Source organism: Macrosteles quadrilineatus, unplaced genomic scaffold (genome assembly GCF_028750875.1).
Source record: "Macrosteles quadrilineatus isolate MER2022 unplaced genomic scaffold, UCM_ALF_1.0 Scaffold_9__3_contigs__length_116548681, whole genome shotgun sequence".
NCBI lineage: Eukaryota > Metazoa > Arthropoda > Insecta > Hemiptera > Cicadellidae > Macrosteles > Macrosteles quadrilineatus.
In genome coordinates, this window is record NW_026542602.1 from 15,112,817 (window position 1) to 15,130,449 (window position 17,633).

The window sequence follows — 17,633 nt, forward strand, 5'->3', positions numbered from 1 at the left end:
ATACGATCTTTTTTTAGTTATTTAACATTTAATGACAACATTACTGGTTTTAACGTTAAAGTTTTAATCTTTATAAACTTGTTATGTCCGTTTTCAGAACACGATTTGTTTATATGCTTTCAAAAATCATAATAAGGATACGTTATAGTTCTTCTTATAAAGGATTTTCATTTTTAATACAACCTCGTGCACGTAAACCTTTTATTTTCAAACGACGCACGATAAAAGTAATCACAGTACCTGAAATAATGTTAATCTCACAGCAAGAATCTTGGAAATTATTATTATACTTCCACTTTTGCCTACTGTGGTAGGTAAATATTTCTTTGTTTTTATTATTGCAATTTTTCAGTTTTCTGTAAGAAAACAGTAATCACCAATTATAACTAACATTTATAATTGACCTTTATATTTATACTGTTAGATTGTATAATTTATATCCCTTTTACTATCCTTTCCTCTCGTATATTATCTATTTATTCTATTGCTATATAAGTAATAACACAACGATGCCAACTAAAAACTATTTATTGATACAAAATGTAAAAAATCAGAACTAAGGTAGTCAGAAGCCTTGTAAAATCCAGGTCAGATATGGTCAGTATCAGTGCAAGAAGGGGTAAGGTGCCCTGAAGTAGGGGTAGTATCCGGGGTAGTAGTGCGCGAGGGGTAGTGGCGCCTTTATCAGTGGCGCTGGGTAGTGAAGGGGCGCCGGGTAGTACTTGGGCACTAGGGGTACAGGAGGGTAGGCGGCCGCCATGGCGAGGAGGGCAGCCAGGATAATCTGTAATCAAATAAAAAACCAAAATAATTACAAAATGTTTCATAAAAATAATGTTAACAGTATATCTAATTAACTACGACTTTTAAACAACTAACTGAATATTTTGTTAAAATCTATATTGAATTTTAAAACAGGGTGGAATAAGAAAGTATACGAAGAAATAGTGTTTTTTTTTTTAACGACATTAAGCTATAATAATTTCTAAATTTTTAAATGGATTATACAATTTCAAGTACTCATTAAAATAATATTTGAGTAAGATAAATACATGACTGTTAGTTATCTTCATTACTTGTCTGGTGTTTGGAAAAAATACAAAGAAATAGCACAGAATTTGTTTTTATAACTGACCACCACTCTTATGAAGAAAAAGGATTAAAATACAATATTAGACATGTAGTAGAGAGAGCTCCATGGCAATCCTTTACAAAACCTAACACAATTTAGTACATATTAAATTATACATAATAATGTCAAACATAAACTTACCTAGATAGTGTTTACATTTATAAACCTTTCACTAATACTAGTTATCTACAAGATATCCTCCGATGTACAAAAATGTATGTATTTAAGTAAGAATGAACATCAAATAAAGATGAATTTCTATTATGGTTAGTTTTTGGAAAAAGAAACATTCCTTAACACCGCTGTTTTAGATTATTTTGTTCCCGCAATAATAATATTTTAAATTATGAAACAGTTTATCATTATAGTAAAAGGTGTTGTGTACTCCTAGATCAAAGCAAGGCAATCCAGTTGTAGAATTTGTTGGGTAAATCAGAACCACTTAACTTTAGGACATAACTACCAGTATCTATGAAATCACTAGTTCCATGGACTATAATAGCCGTAGCCGTAATTTTAGCTATACAGTAATACATGTTATATGACATTAATATAGTTCGAGTTGTATAACATAGCCCGTGTATAAGCATCGACACAATTATAGCTGATGAGTAACACATCACAAGCAGCTTTCCTCATCATCTCTATCATTAGAACTGGTGGAAACATTCCAAATATCGCAGAGCAAATGAATAAGTATTATGATTAAATATTAGATAAGTATTATAAATTGAATATATGATGGTAAATAGTATCTCTATTAGATCTGTATTATTGTCGTATGCCTAGTAAAATACTTTCGTACTATTTCACATAAAATTATGACGTCCAGTCATTGATAAGTCAATCAAAACTAAACCGTACTAACCATCATACAATTTTATCAAAAAGGCACTTTTTTAATGATACTGCAATTACACCCTCTTAAGTGTAATTCATAACTTGAGGTAAAAGGTTGCAAGATTGAGTGGTACGCCATTCTAAGATTGTCATTATTGTTTTGTCTTTGAATTATTACTTGAAACTTTAAAATAGTCCATACGTATCAACAAAAACGTCAAATAAGGACAATTTTAAGAACGTGTTATGATCAATAGCTAAACTCAGATATTTACGAGTTTTCTTAGCTCACGTTGGGTTTTAATTATACGTGCTGATTGATAGAAAACTGTAGTTAACTATAAATCTAAAGAGCAAATTGTTATAAATCGATTCGGATTCAGTCAAACATTTGGATCTCTTTTGAAAATTCTTTAATGTTGACGACCTTACAAACAGATACAAAAAATCACAATGAGGTAAAAACAACCAAACTATCAAAACACAAAAAAATATTTTAGAAAAATTAATTACATGTCTTATGCATGAGTACTTTCAAATTATATTTAAAATTTGTTTTTTGTTTTTTATAATGTTATGTATAATAAAAGCCCCACAAACACAACAGTTACAAATTGAATTGGCTGTTTATACAATTGAGTTTCCATCATTCAACACGATTTAGCTTAAAAAGATAAGCAGCCACATAAGAAAATTACCCAAAAGTTTTGAAACGAAACGTGTTCATCGGTTGCGTTTACCTAAAAAAACAATCAACCATACTTTAGAAGAAAATCGCATTTTCTGGGGAAAGTTTTGAAGAAATAAGAAATCTCTACTTTGAATCTCTTTGTTGCTTTTCTCGTTCCCTCGGTTCCCTTGTCCATCGTTATTCGTCTAGACCTTGACGTTTCCTTGTTTTGTCACACTCTTTCTCTTCCTACATCGATGTCTCTCTTAACCTTTGTAACTGTTTAATATTCTATTCGTTAGCTTAACATAAGAATAAGTCTCAAGAGAGTCACGAGTCAACAATACTTTGTCAAGGTTGATGTTATCCTTCTGCTGTAAAGAAATAACTACAGTGTATTGGAAATCTCTGGTTTTAAGGGATGGTTTTATAAAACACATTTGAAAACTGAATACAACATAATGTATTCTATGTTTAGTATGTCAAAGCCATGTTTGAAATATTTTAAGCACAGCCACTTTGGAGCATTTATTATCAACGTTTTGTAAGATGTGCTGAGTGTCTTAAGTCTTTTGGTATATCGTTTGAAATCCATGAACCTCTTGAAATACAGTATTAGGTCAAATTTGCAATACTAACATGATATAAAACTAAACAAAAAATCATAATATAAAGGACTTTAAACATTCTACTAAAGTAAATTAACTAGACAATATACAGAGTTCGTTGTACAAACGACTTGCTATTTAATCTTCTAAAATAAACATAACACAAACAAATCTATGAGTTTGTATAGAATGACTCATTTGATTTACTAATGTTTTGTTTGTTTTTATTTGATTGAATATTAAGTATTGGTGGTATTATACAGTATTGAGTTCGTCCTTTATGTTAAGCTTTTATGAGTTACTATCAACTTGGTTTTGTATTAATACTTAATCTATATTAGTTGTTATCAGTTTGTTTGTTTGCAAAACCATTTCGGCTCGTGGTACGAACGCTATTTTTCACTACACTACAGTATACACTATTACCACTATTCACCACAATAATAATGCACACTGACAGTCACCACAACTACAACTTTAAGGTTATGTGAAGAAATAATTTGAGGAATCAGCAAAAATAATAAAAAATAGTTGCTTGGCAGCGGTGACAATAAACCAATAAAACAATTTTATTGCAATGCTATGGATACTGATTGTGTATTTAATATGCATTCGTGTTTTAGAAGAAAGAAAGCGGGCAACTGATTTTGCGGTCCTAGGGATGTAAAAACCTAAATGACGATGACAGTGGGCATGGCCATCAAAACGTAACTTTCAGACACCAATTAAGTATGTAAAACAGCTAAAAACGTCATAGTGTGGTGAAAATGCATGTTTTTAAACTTTTTGTAAGAGATCAATTGTTTTAATATCTTTTTAATTACCTTATATACCGTATAGTTCTCGAACAGATATAGACTAGTATCTTGATTAAAGAGGGGTTTTAAGCCGACGCCACTAAGGGGCATTGAGCTCACTAAAGCATGGTACTACTAGGAGAAGATAGTGACTTTTAGTGTATGAAAAATCATTCAAACCTACTCACATAACATAAGGGATCCAACTTGTATGGTTGGAACAAAAATATTTTCAACTGTGATAATTCAAATGACGTGTCCTCTAACTAATTAATTGCAACCGAAACATTTTGGTACACTGAGAAAGACATTTTGTACAGAGGCAATTACAAAAATTCTTGTTATTTATATATTTTCAGCGTATTTTAGCTAATTTTTTTTAATTAATATGTTTTTCTGAATTCCTAAAAGTAGTGTTAACTCCTGTAGTTAACTACAAATGATTAGTGTAATTGCATATTCATTAAATTGTCACATACTACAAACACCGTAACTAGCAAATGGAAACCCTTGTAATTAATGATTGTCCAAATTATTTCTATATCAAATTCACCAACATTGCCTCGTCTGAAACTAGAAACTGACAAATTAAAATCTAATTAATTGCACATGAGGTCAATAACACTTAACCAATAAACTCACTCATTAGTTTTACCTGTGATGTTTAATAAAGTAGGACTTTTTGAAGTTACGAACCCATCTACCAGCCAAATATCAGACAAACCTGACCCACAAATTCTGTGTAAAACGGAGGTTCTGAACAAATGTCCATGTTTAAACATAATATGTCAAAATACGACATTGTTTATCTTATTGGTAAAATATGAATTGAGTTTGATTAACCCATCTTATCAATATCAAACCTCAACCAAACCATTTGTCCTAGATCGTTGTACTTTTGTAGCTGATTTGAAAGGTAGAAGAATAATTTTGTATATTGGCTTAAGAAATTACTATCAAGGCAATTTTAATAGGGTTATTTTTTGGGTTCAGCCCTCCTTTCCAAAGCAACTAAAATCACAATCCGCGCAGATCAGTACTACAGCGAACCCTTTCCAATCAAAGTAGGTTTACTAGACTATCTCAAATTCCTTCAATATGATAACACCATAACAAGTAATGTAATGCCAACTACCCTGTAGGTAAACATGTTAACATTCCGTTACCTGGACAGTATAAGTCCGTCTTCTTATTAAATGTTTTTGGGTAAAATTGTTTGTCCAAGTTAAACATTAGTTTGTCTTAAAATAGTTTTAAATTTCAAATTATTGTACTGGAGCGTTTGAGCAGACCTTAAATAATGACAAACATAACTATTCAAACTTTTGCAGGTTTTCAATTTTTAAGTTTATCCTGAAATTGAAAAGCTCTGATTCACATATTTATTAGTCGAAACCATCAACAATGGTGTGCAAAAGTACTTATCCTATTAATTTTAATGTAACTAAATATGTTCAAAACTGAAAACCGTTTTAAGCTGTTATTTTCATTGAAATATTTTTAAACTAATACACATAATGTGGTGACATACATTAATTTGTAAAAACTGAAATAACAGTACTCACCAGCTTCATCGTGTTCAATGTGGGTAGCAGGTGAAGCTAGGAGAGGTGTTTTATATATAAACCTCAAGGACCACACAGAGCCCTTCCATTCATGAGGGCCGAGCTTTGCATAATTGAAAGGATCGTGTCATTCTACAATTATTTCATCGTGGGTAGGAAAAAAAATAGTTTAAGCCCATATTGAGCTATCTTGAGATCACCAATTTATTAACTTTCTAACTGTTAGGAGTTAACGTGTATAGTTATTTGTATGTCTACAAAGTCCCGGATCTTAGTATCTAAACTAAGATGTGTATTAAGTTAATACTTCGACTTTTTTTGGTACAGTATTGTGTTAACTGCACTCAGATTTTTCTCGATTCAAAAACAAAACTGTTAAAGAGGCATTTCCAAAATGATTGATAGTATGATATAAATATTAAACACACTCCCTTACAAATTTACTTTTAACAACCACTGTCTTAATGATTTTTAGCTGCCATTTTGTTATTAGTGGTCCGATTTCTACTTTCTTTAGATAATTGTTATATTTCCTCAATACCTGTAAAATGATACCATACTCGACTATACTTGCTGTTTGAAAATTTTGAGCTACCCCCTACCCCCGCTACCCCTAAGGGCAAAATTTTCAAAACTGACCATAATTATTGTAGCCCTTCATATCAAAACAAGTTGCCGCAATCCGATTTCAAATATCTCAAATAGTTAAAACGTTAAAGGGGGTGCAAGTTAATTTTCAGCCACCCTGTATATCTTTCATCGTATATCTCGATAATTGTTACAAACAGTACTTTAAATATAAACACAATCATTATTAATAACAAATTACTATTTTTTTATGCCAAATACCTATATTACCCGACCATCAGGCGTCCGGATAATGCCAAAATATCGGTTGGCAGGAATCTGAATGTGACTGACGGACGCCGGCAGAGCGACTGACGGACCTTCGTCGGAACTGTGCCGGATGAATATAAAGAAAATGCATTAAAAAATATTTCTTTTTACTGTGACAAGACTGATGTGACACGTCAGAAATGGTGTGTGAGTAAGCCTTTAATGATATAATTCAAATTTGTTGAATTAATTTGAGTTCACCAACTCATCACACAAATGTAATTCCAATATTTCAAGAATCAAGTACAACTTTAAGTTTTTATACGGAAATAGATTGATTCTAGAACACAGGCGTTGGGGCCAGCCTTGGTATTCATATAGAATAATTACCCAACCCTACAATGGACACAGTGCTGAATGTCTGTCGAGTCCAGGCCTCAGGCTATTGTAGTGTGGCATCACTTGTCTATGTAATGGCTTACGCAACTGGTGATGTATCGGAGTGTAATATCTAGACATGCTGACCGAGCGATTCAGGAGTATGAGGGAAAAATACAACTTAAAAAAATAATGAATGTTTCCTACAAAAAATACATAAATATAATATTGTTTCCTTATTACACTCATAATTCTAAAGAGCTATGAAAAACTCTATAAGCTCTTCTGAATTATATTAATATTTCTAGGAGTGGCAAATACTTCTACTAAAAATAAAATTTCATAATTTGAAGTCCGTTATTATGTAGCAAAACATTGGCCCTTTATTTTTTTCTGTATTTCTTCTAGATCACAAGCATACTTTTACTTCTCAGTAAACAAGAATTATTTTTTAATAAAAACAATATAATGTACCCAAACTACAGCAGATTATCTTATAAAAAGATGTTTAGGAATAGTTAATAAGTGTTTGCATAAGTAGAGTGAACGTCAAAGAGTCATATCCCTGCTAGGCATTTTAAAATTATCACTACAAGTATTGCCTCAGCGGAATTTCTGGCTTTTAAATCCACTTGACTTTGCATTGTCCATATTGGTCATGTGAGCCAATGTTGGCATGCAGATGCCAGTGGTGTATAGATTCAATGTAATGTTTACTTATCAAGATAAACTTTTATTTAGATGGATGTTTAATTAGTTTGCGAATAGTGTATGAGTTAGATTTAGGGATATATTAAGTTTTTTTTTCTTCTTACAAATATAAAATATTTCACTCCAGGTTCAGAAATTGTTTTCCAGTTTCAATATCGTGTTCAAAGTATAAGAAATTTTGTATCTTTGAAAGATCGAGGTCAAGGAACTCATTTGACTAAAGAGACGAAGGATAAGTTTCACAAAACTATAAAAACACTGTGTCAAAATAACTAAATGGCAAATTACATCTTCCAACAATTATAACACCTTGGTCTAGAGAAACAGTTGGTTAATAAACAAACCTTCGCAATACCATGGTTTCATCCTGATAATAAAAGGGCTCAGTAACAACAACCTTTTCGCAAATAATTGTTTTAACGGAATAAAATAACAGCTAAGACACAGAATCAAATATATTGATTTTCAACTACGACCTGTAAAATGCTACTTTGGTTCTACAACTAACTAAAAGAATCTTGTATAGTTCCTGATGTCCTGCGCTGTATATCAAGACCACAAATTTCCTCGGCGTGGTGGAAAACATGTTAATATCTATAGAAAACTAAGCTTTTTTGGTACTAAATTTAATATTACGTTACATTTTTTATTTGTACCTTGCATATAGATACCGCTGCGTTAAACCAGTAGTCAAAATATATTGAAAATCCCTGTATGCGAACTTACATAAAAGACAACCTCAAATAAAAACCAAGGAAAAGGAAACAACATTGATTCTATGTAAGACCAAGACGTAGTGCTAAACAACAATGGCCTCAATTTATATATTTGGCAGCTGTTTGGGCTATATTTCTTAAAACACTGCAGCCAACTGTACGGAGTTAAAGTTATTGTAAACCACTTTCTAACAGTGACCTTGGCTATGGCAAGCCTGATTGTGTTATAAAGCGTTCAAAGTCAAGGCCACTTAGATATTGGCTTCTGTTGTTAAACTATTCGTCGTTGAGACTTGAGTCAATTTAATCAAGTTTAAATCTAGTTTGTCACTTGTTAAGTCTGAACTACGTAGTTAATTCTAGTTGTAATAAACGTAGTAAAGTTTTCTAACAAACTTGTTTGAGATGTTTAATAAAAGGGTTCCACTTAAAATATATTCATATTATGTAAGGCGACTGTACAGTACCATAATATATCGGTAAATTTAGATAGTTTTTTATGTTTTAAGTTTCAATTTATAACGACAATATATATTGTTTTAGATTTTTTTTGTTTTTTTCCTTATGAAGGTGAAAATTTATTTGTTCTGCCTGATTGCTAATCACATCAAGTTAAACCACAGTTTAAAATACAATCTACTATACGAAATGATGTAAACTTCATGTTAATTGGCTGAGCATTACATTTGCCCACCCGAGCGTGTTTCAATCAGATTTCCCGGTAACAAGACAATAACATTACATAAACAGTAATACACTTGTAAAAGCAATATAAATGTACTGTATCTAGAGAGTATAGGGTTACACGTGTAACTTTCGGCTAAGTAATATTTATTACAAGTTAGTCTGAATATGATTTATTCATTACAAAATAATTGTGTTGCATACCGTAATATCCTGACTAGTTTGAAATATTATAAAAAAACTACATAATATTTTACCGCACAGATATTAATATTATTGCAAAGTACATTTCTAACAAAAGATATTAGCTCCTGGCTCGGTGTATTTTGTTTCCATTTTAAAAGCAATATCAAGGAAACTCACGTTTTATTTACAACTATTTTTTGCTTTTATATTTTAAGTTTCAGTGGAATTTCAATCTATTATGATGGGAATTTTAACCTGGCAATATGCAAAAAATCGATAAAACATTAATTTATTTTACAGTCGATAATCACCCATTTATAATAGCAAACATTGTTTTGACAGTTTGTTTAAACTGAAACAGCTGATTGAAATGTTTTTACTTTCTCCCCCTATACCATATGGAGAAAGTATTGTTTTCGTCAAAATTTTCGAGTTCGAGTTTTGAATGGATAATATCCTTTTTGGGTCCCCCTGGACATTGAAGTGTCATTTACCTGTTCACTCGCAGTCTCTTTAGCCTTGTTTGATGTGTGAAGCGCGTGTAGCAGCCACTGGACAGTCAACTCGCCCCTGCAATGTCTATGACGCAATATGGGTACTCTGTTTACATTGCCTAGGCTGCATTTGAAGGCTACCATCATCCCTGAGTTTGTATAGCGAAAATTGTACACCTTGGTAAAACACGACTCTACTTATCACAAGCTGTTTCATGAAATTGGTAAACTTTAGTTTGGGCTATTTAAAACAAAAAAATACTTTATGCGTAACTCTAAGAAACCACATAAATATTGTTAAAACATGTCACGAACCAGAAGGATGGTTGCATTAAAGACCACATGCTTATTTAATACTTATAGTTGGATTGCTGATAATGATTCTATGGTTTACTTGTCACTATTTTCTCCATTCTCCTTGAAGCTCATGACACACATCTCAAATTTGGCCGGATGAGCCTAAGGGGCCAGTATTTAATCATGCAGTCATAGCTTTGTATCTGTACAAAGGATGCTTTCATTGCAGATGTTCACAGTTCTGACAAATGACTGCCTTTGCAGTTAAGAAATGAAAAGCACGCTTGCTTTTATTTCACTGGTTGAAATTGCAAATTTTAATTTGCTTAGTAAAAGTTTCTTTGATATTTACAACTTATATGCAGTATGTTCTACCATTGATTATGTCAAACGTTCTACAAGTTCCAGTCAATATAGGAATATGCCTATACACAATGATGACAACATTATTGTACTATGATCTTTCCATTTAATCTCGCACTTCAAAACAAATGTAAAAGACGCAGTAAATAATTTGTATGTTTTTACAAACATATTATTTTAATACAAGGGTTATACAATTTCCGTTAAAAATTATTAACGCTTAAATATAATAACCAAGCATAGTTTGAATAATGTACAAAGAACAAACCCCAGTCTCTTTTAGATTGCTGAATATCTTTAGTAAATATAAACAAAACAAGAAGTAATAAACTAATAACTAAACTTAAATATTAAATCCTAAATTGGCTAATAAATAAAATCATAAATGGGGTTGGTATTCAAATCCAATAGCTTCCAATGTGTTTAATAATAATAAAGTTGCTGATACATATTCAACGTTGTACTAAGTGCTCGCAATTACATCTGAATTTAGCTGGCTCAAATCCAAGCGAGAACATTTCTAATTAACGATGTTATCAAACTATAAGTTGACGATATCCTTAACTATAAGTTGGCGGTCCTGGGTTTGGACCATCCCCTAAACGTTGAAAAATGCTAATAAAGTGGAAACACAAATACAAATATAAATTCCAATAAAAACTTCACCTATATATCCCCGCTACACCGCAGCCCTTGGTGGGGGGGGGGGGGGTGGACGTTGCGTAAGACGCTATTTTGATCGCTCGCCGCTGCAAAGATCAAAGAGTCACGTGACTATATCAGGCACTGTCGTTGCTGATCACGTGGACAAGAATCACATCTGTGACGTCTCAGTGGTAATTACCGTTTGGTCGCTGACATTTCCATTTAAACTTTTATTGTTTTCGCCACCCCATCCACCACTTCTCCCTCTCTCCCTCTCCGTCCAACACTTACCTTCTCTCTCTAGACCTCGTTCACCCTCTACAACTGTTGTGGCTTCTTTAATTAACATTGTAAAGATGTTATAGAGTTTAAAACATGATGTTGAAGCTGAGAAGTCTGAAAAAGGATTTGCAACTTTATTTGGAATATTTTAAAACCAGTAGATTAAATGGTTTAAACCCTTTAATTTGTCAATTTAAAACACTCCAGATTATTTTTTTGACGTTTTTCATTAACCATGACTTCAACACCCAGGTTTGCCTGCCATTGATTACTCTGCTTAAATCTAATGATCCCGTATATATATCACCTTGGTTATGGTCAATTACAAAGCTACATAGCAAAGCACACTCTCTTTTTAAACACTCTACATGTAAACATTTCCAGGTTTGAGTATGCCGTGTAGCTTAAGCGCATAAGATAGTATGTGAAGATGGTAGATTTTGTTCCAAGGGCCAAAGGTTATGTCCATTATACATGTACAAAATTATGCCCAGCTATATTGTATTTGAAATTCCGAGCGATTTTGCCCTTGTGCATTCGTGATATGGGCGTGTGTTACTTGTGTCTCTTCAGGATTGCTAAGGTTTTCTAGGTAAGTTTAGAGTGATCAGATTATTTCTGTAAAATCGGTTATTAGTATAGTAGGCTACTGCTGTTTTTACATACAAATAGATCCTTGTAATACTACTAAGTAGAGATTCCTAGGGTGTTTCGCGTACAGATTTCCTTTAATTATATCTTCCGCCATATGGATGCAGTATTGACCCATGTAGTATCAATAGAATTAATAAGATCAGTAATAAAAATGTTTAACCACGAGTTGATATAGAATTTGTCCCAACATGTAATGTAATTAATTTATCAGCCAGTGCGTTTAATTTAGAACACAAGTACAACATTATTATGAGTTTAAATATGAAATGAGCAACGTTTGTGTGACATGAACACTAGGCTAGTCTAATTTATAATCCTATTGATATGACGCATTTGTGTTTTTGGCGAGATTAAAGAAAAATAACGTGAAAGATTTATGAAGATATTCGACGACTACAACCACCAACCAATCCCTTGTTTAACTAAACATTCCAAGAAACTAACAAGTTTAACCCTCTGGTCACCAATTTGAAATTCTAAAATATACAAACATACAGATCAATGAAATAAAAAACTATACGGTTTTATGCAGTAAAAAAGCTTAAAGTGATCAGCTGAAAAAGCGGAAATTTTGAAACTTCCACCTACCCCAGACACAAAACTGACTGCTTACAATATTATTCTAAGTAACGGAACCAGCGTAAAGAAACTAAGTACAAAACATCTCAAAGTCAACAGTTACAAGCCTAAATCATACATCAAACTTATAAATCTGACAAAGAAATTGAGTTTCTTTTACAGACATTCAAACACTTATAAGAGAAATGTTCTTTTCAATCCAAACCCAAAGATTATTGACCCTGAAGAGAACAGACTCTTCTCTGAAATTGAATTTCCAATTCTAATTAATCATGTTATTTACCTAGGTATCCGATGAGAGTTTGGCTTTCAATCTCGGCCAGACAAAATAATGAACTTATTTAATTTCAAAGCTCTTCCTGCCTCATTAGTTTATGAGGCAGCACCACCATTCTACATTGCACCTACCATTGCTTTCATTACAGATTGTGAATTCATTCTTCTGATTTAAACCAATATTTTCAGCATCAATTGCAATATAGATTACCAATAGACTAAAGTTTTTAATTAAAATTATCAGTAAAATGTATAGTAAAAAGAAATCTATATAGTATGCTTTGTGTAAATATATTGTTCGGATGTTTTATAGATTTTTCTAATAACTTTAAAAATAAAGAAAATAGAATAACACCTCTTTTTTTAGAAGTATCAGTACTGTAGAAAATATTTTTTGCAATATTTGTCATTTGGTTTTTGGAAATATTTATGTTAATTTCCAACTTAGCTAAACAAAAGTTAAGAGTCTGTATGTAGTTGTATTAATATTTTCTGATAAGTTTATTTTTAATTGCAGGGCGACAATTTATTCAAACAAATAAACGTAAAGAATTTGTAGTATGTACATAGTTTTACTTGATTGTTTTTTTTCTCTCCATATAGCTAGTAATTTTCAATTATTTGCAAATCCATTAGCTTGGTAGGGGAAAACTATCTAATTTATATCACAGCATACTCATAAACAAGCGAAGATATTATATATTTTCCTGCTCTCCATATGAATAACAGTATAATAATTCACCTCATTTTGTTATCAAAACTTTTTGAAGAATATGGTAACTTTTTATATAATTATTCCTATTTCCTGCATAATTAATTAAATACATTTCATAGTAATGATTAAATTCGCTTACCGTTTTTTTTACAGTATAGTATCAGCTCTACGAAAAAGTTTGGAAACCTTTAAACCAATCTTTAAATATATACACAGGGTTAGACATGGAGTATGCGTTCAACATGTTCATTGAAACACCTGATTACAAACAAGATTGAGCTTGAGGGGTTAAATTAAGGAATTTACTAGTTTACCAATATATTAGAAGGATACAAATGACAATGTCTGTTTGTGCTCGAATTCGAGTAAGACTACACATGTTAACCACACCCTTAACCCTGTTTGCAAACAAAGCAAGATTGTTCCTATTTTCAGGGCGTCGCTGAGAACACGTGTATGAACTTCCGGTCATTCATGCTGCACTGGTGACGTCACAGGGCCCCAGCCATGGGAGGCCTTCCCTCGCTACATTCATTTGGCGGAAATCACACCAGTGACTAGTCGCTGGGGACTATGAATGCTGTTAGGTAGTCAAATAATATCAGTTACCAAAATTCATATCTGATTAAATTATGTAACAGGAATGTATCCACAATGAAGTAATATTTTAAAAATTGTGCTTAAGTGTTGTAAAAAAATATAATTAGTTTAAATATTATTTATTATTTTCAAGGTATGTAGATTTGTGTGTCAGGAAAAATTTTTTACAAATCTGAAAGATGATTAAGAATTTGTTCAGCTGCTTTTGACATATTTTGGTTAGTCGTGTATACAAATTATTAAAAGTATAACATTTTAAGTGTTTTTGTACCACTATAAATTCCTTTCAAACAAAGCACTTAGTAGTATAATCCTAGCTGAAGGAACTCAGATACATAGTATCAATTTACAAGCTTAAAAGTATAAAATTTGTATGAAATGTAGTAGTTGAGTTTTCTTTGGTAATGTTTTCTTCGGACACTCATATTTTATGAAAGATATTTACTTTAAAATTTCTTACATGTTTAAGTAGTTACCTTGAGCAAAAGCTTATAGATTTACTTTAGCCGAAGAACTTAAGACAATATACAAATTACTATATTTTCATCTAGACAGATTTCTCCCGATTTCATTTATCCTGACTGCAACTATAGAATTTTGGCTAAAACTATTGTTAACATTAGTCTACTTAAACTTTTATAATTTTTGGATTCTTACTGGGGAAAATCATAACATATTACTTAGCATCTTTAAATAATAATGCCATAATAATTCTTGTTGTACAAGGATATTTTGAAAAAATGTTTATAGAAAAACATTAGAGTTACTGAAATCTCGTAATTGTACAGACCTATCAACTACACGTTTGACGATTTGTCAAGTTCCAAATTCCCAAAAATCTGCGTAAACAACCCTCCTGTTTCCGCCCTATTGCACCTGTCAGCGCCGAGCGTTGTTTTGAATGTGGAAAGAAACCCGACGACCTTGAGGGGGGTCCTCCCCCCCGTCCTCAGTATTTGTGGGGGGTTACGGGGGGTGAAAGTGGCACAGACACGTGGCTCGCAATGCGTGACGTCACACGCGTGAGGCACGCACCACGGCCTTCTGAATGACGTCTTTGAATGGGAGAAGAACAATTATTTCCAAGGTGGTTATAACTGAAAATATGGTTGAAGTATTGCGTTCTGGGAAACAGAGAAGTGAAAATGTTAATTGGGTGTTAGTGGATTTTTTAACTGTAGTTTTAAAAAGATAATATCTAGTTAATGGACATATTATTTAAGGGTGGAAAAACAATTATTCCATACATGATTTTCACTGACAACATGGTTGAAGTATTCTACTCTATGAAATGAAAGAGTATACTTTTGAGTTGAGCGTGAATGGAATAATATGTTATAAATTTCTGTTTTTACACAATAATATGAGCGAAATAATATGAATGGAGATCTTTGTGAGATAAGAACAAATATTTCCAAAGCTTACACCAACAATGAGGTTGGGATTGAATTGTGTTCTGTGAAACGAAAATGTAAGCTTGTGAATTGGGCATGTGTGGAATTATAATTTTGTTTATGTTAATAATGACGTTTTTAGTCGAATATTTCATATCTGATTGGTGAATTATGTCCTTAGTCTAGGTTTTTATTCTTATTTAAAATAACATAAAAGCCTTTCACTTTTACTAATTATTAGTGTTATTGTTAAGAATATGTTTTAAAGGTAGTTTTTAACAGAATAATATTTCATATCTGAATCGTGTTTAAAAAGGTCAATGACACACTAGATTTAATAGTGATAATCTGATTTTTGTACACAACATAAATTAATGATTGTTTTAACTCGGAAATAATATGCATACATTTTACTTTTGTTCAATCGTTCTGTATTTGTTATTGACAGAGATCTTAAGACCATCTCTGACTAAATTTATATGTTTGCCTCACTGGCGTATCTTGATGAAAATATGTCTTTGAGCTGTGCTATCTAAACATAATTATCTTACATTATTATAGTATAGACTAGGGTCATATTTCAAAATAAAATAAGAAAATATAAGTAAGCAGATCGGAAATATCCCCTTGGACAAAGATTACAAGATGAGGAAATATGTTGTCTATATTTTGCTGCGAAGTAACTCCAAATGAAGGAGGAAATAAAACCAACAACAATAATAGAATATGACGTTAAAATGTAGGTTACTCTCTGTATATTTTCTCCAGAACTACAGTAGTTGTGCATTGGATTCGCAGAAAAGCAATGTGGTGGCTTTTAAAATCCAAAGCAAAAAATAAAATAATGTTAATGGAGCCATAATATTGTAATTTTTAAGACTGATAAAAAATCAATTTTAACTTTCAATATTATATTTTTATTCATATTTATTTTAAACAAATATCTAACTTGCACCTAATGAATGAAACGTACTGCTTTTAGTTTAACAAAATTATGTGATCCTGAAAGCATTCTCAGTGCACTTCACTGACTAAAATGCTAGATTTTTCACAAATAGTCTAAGAACATATGGTATATTTTGTTGACTTTTGGTCTAATTATTTGAAAATAAACGGTGTAATCAAGCTGGCACAAACTTTTTCCAAATAACTATTGGTTGTGGCAGGAAATGAGAAAGAGAGAAATCACAAACGTTAATTTAAACCGTAAATGTTAAAGTGTTTGGGGTGGTGTGTTTTGTTCAAAGTTAAGAGAACTTTAACGTGTTAATTTTAATTTAGTCGAAGTTGTTGGAGCATTTTTTTTAACCAGATGTTTCCGTTATTTGATGAGTTTTAATAAAAAAACTACCATTAAAAATCAAAATTTAAAAAACGCCTGAGATACCAGAGTTAGTACCCACCACATATCATCAAAATCGGAGCACGGGTGTTGTCTTAAAGTACAACACACACACGTACAGATATAACTTCGAAACCCTTTTTGAGGGGTTCAGGGGGGGGCATAAAGGATAAGTTCAACCACAACTGAAACACGAAAATTTTTACGTAAACAATACTTTCTCCTTATACTATGTAGAGGGGGAATATCTATATATTAATAGGCAATAGGCGATAGGATTTCTTAAAAAAAAACTGTTTTCTCAGCTCGTGTGCATCGCAGGGAAACCCTACGCATATTGTTAAAAATATATTTTCATGTAGATGTGCAGAACCCCTTTATAAATTAAAATAGGCTCAAAATAAGCACAAAAATTAATTTAAAATTAAAACAAAATTAACTCGTGTTTTATGAGTTGCTATGCTGGATACGAGATATAAAATGAAAGTCAAGACAAATAGAAGGAATTCCAATCACATGTTTTATTTATAGTGCGGGGTGAAAAATAGACATGTCTGTACATTACATACTTTTAGGTCGAGTTTTCGACCACTGGACGACCTCTGTTAATAATAATAAGCCTACACTTAACGGTATCTGATAGACTTGTTGTTGTGTTATGTGTTAATGGGGAACTAAACACTATGCAATTTCTTACCGTTTCCAAAAAATCATATCTTTTACCACAGTAAAATATCGATGATAAATCTTTTAATATAGTTTCCTCATATACAGAAGAACATCCTGTGGAAAAATTAAATTTTTATCCCATTTCCCATCAGAGATATTAAGCTCCTAACTTTACAAAAATTTAAAAATCTATATTTTC

At 31.9% G+C, this 17,633-nt stretch overlaps 1 long non-coding RNA gene across 1 annotated transcript; it reads right to left on the reverse strand.

The window, feature by feature from the left end:
• Positions 1 to 510: 510 nt before the first annotated feature.
• On the reverse strand, positions 511 to 5,660 carry LOC129003762 (uncharacterized). Its single transcript, XR_008491639.1, has 2 exons — positions 5,613 to 5,660; positions 511 to 784 (listed from the first exon to the last, which is right to left on the reverse strand). It is a non-coding gene; the product is annotated as an uncharacterized LOC129003762 (long non-coding RNA).
• Between the last annotated feature and the right edge of the window lie 11,973 nt (positions 5,661 to 17,633).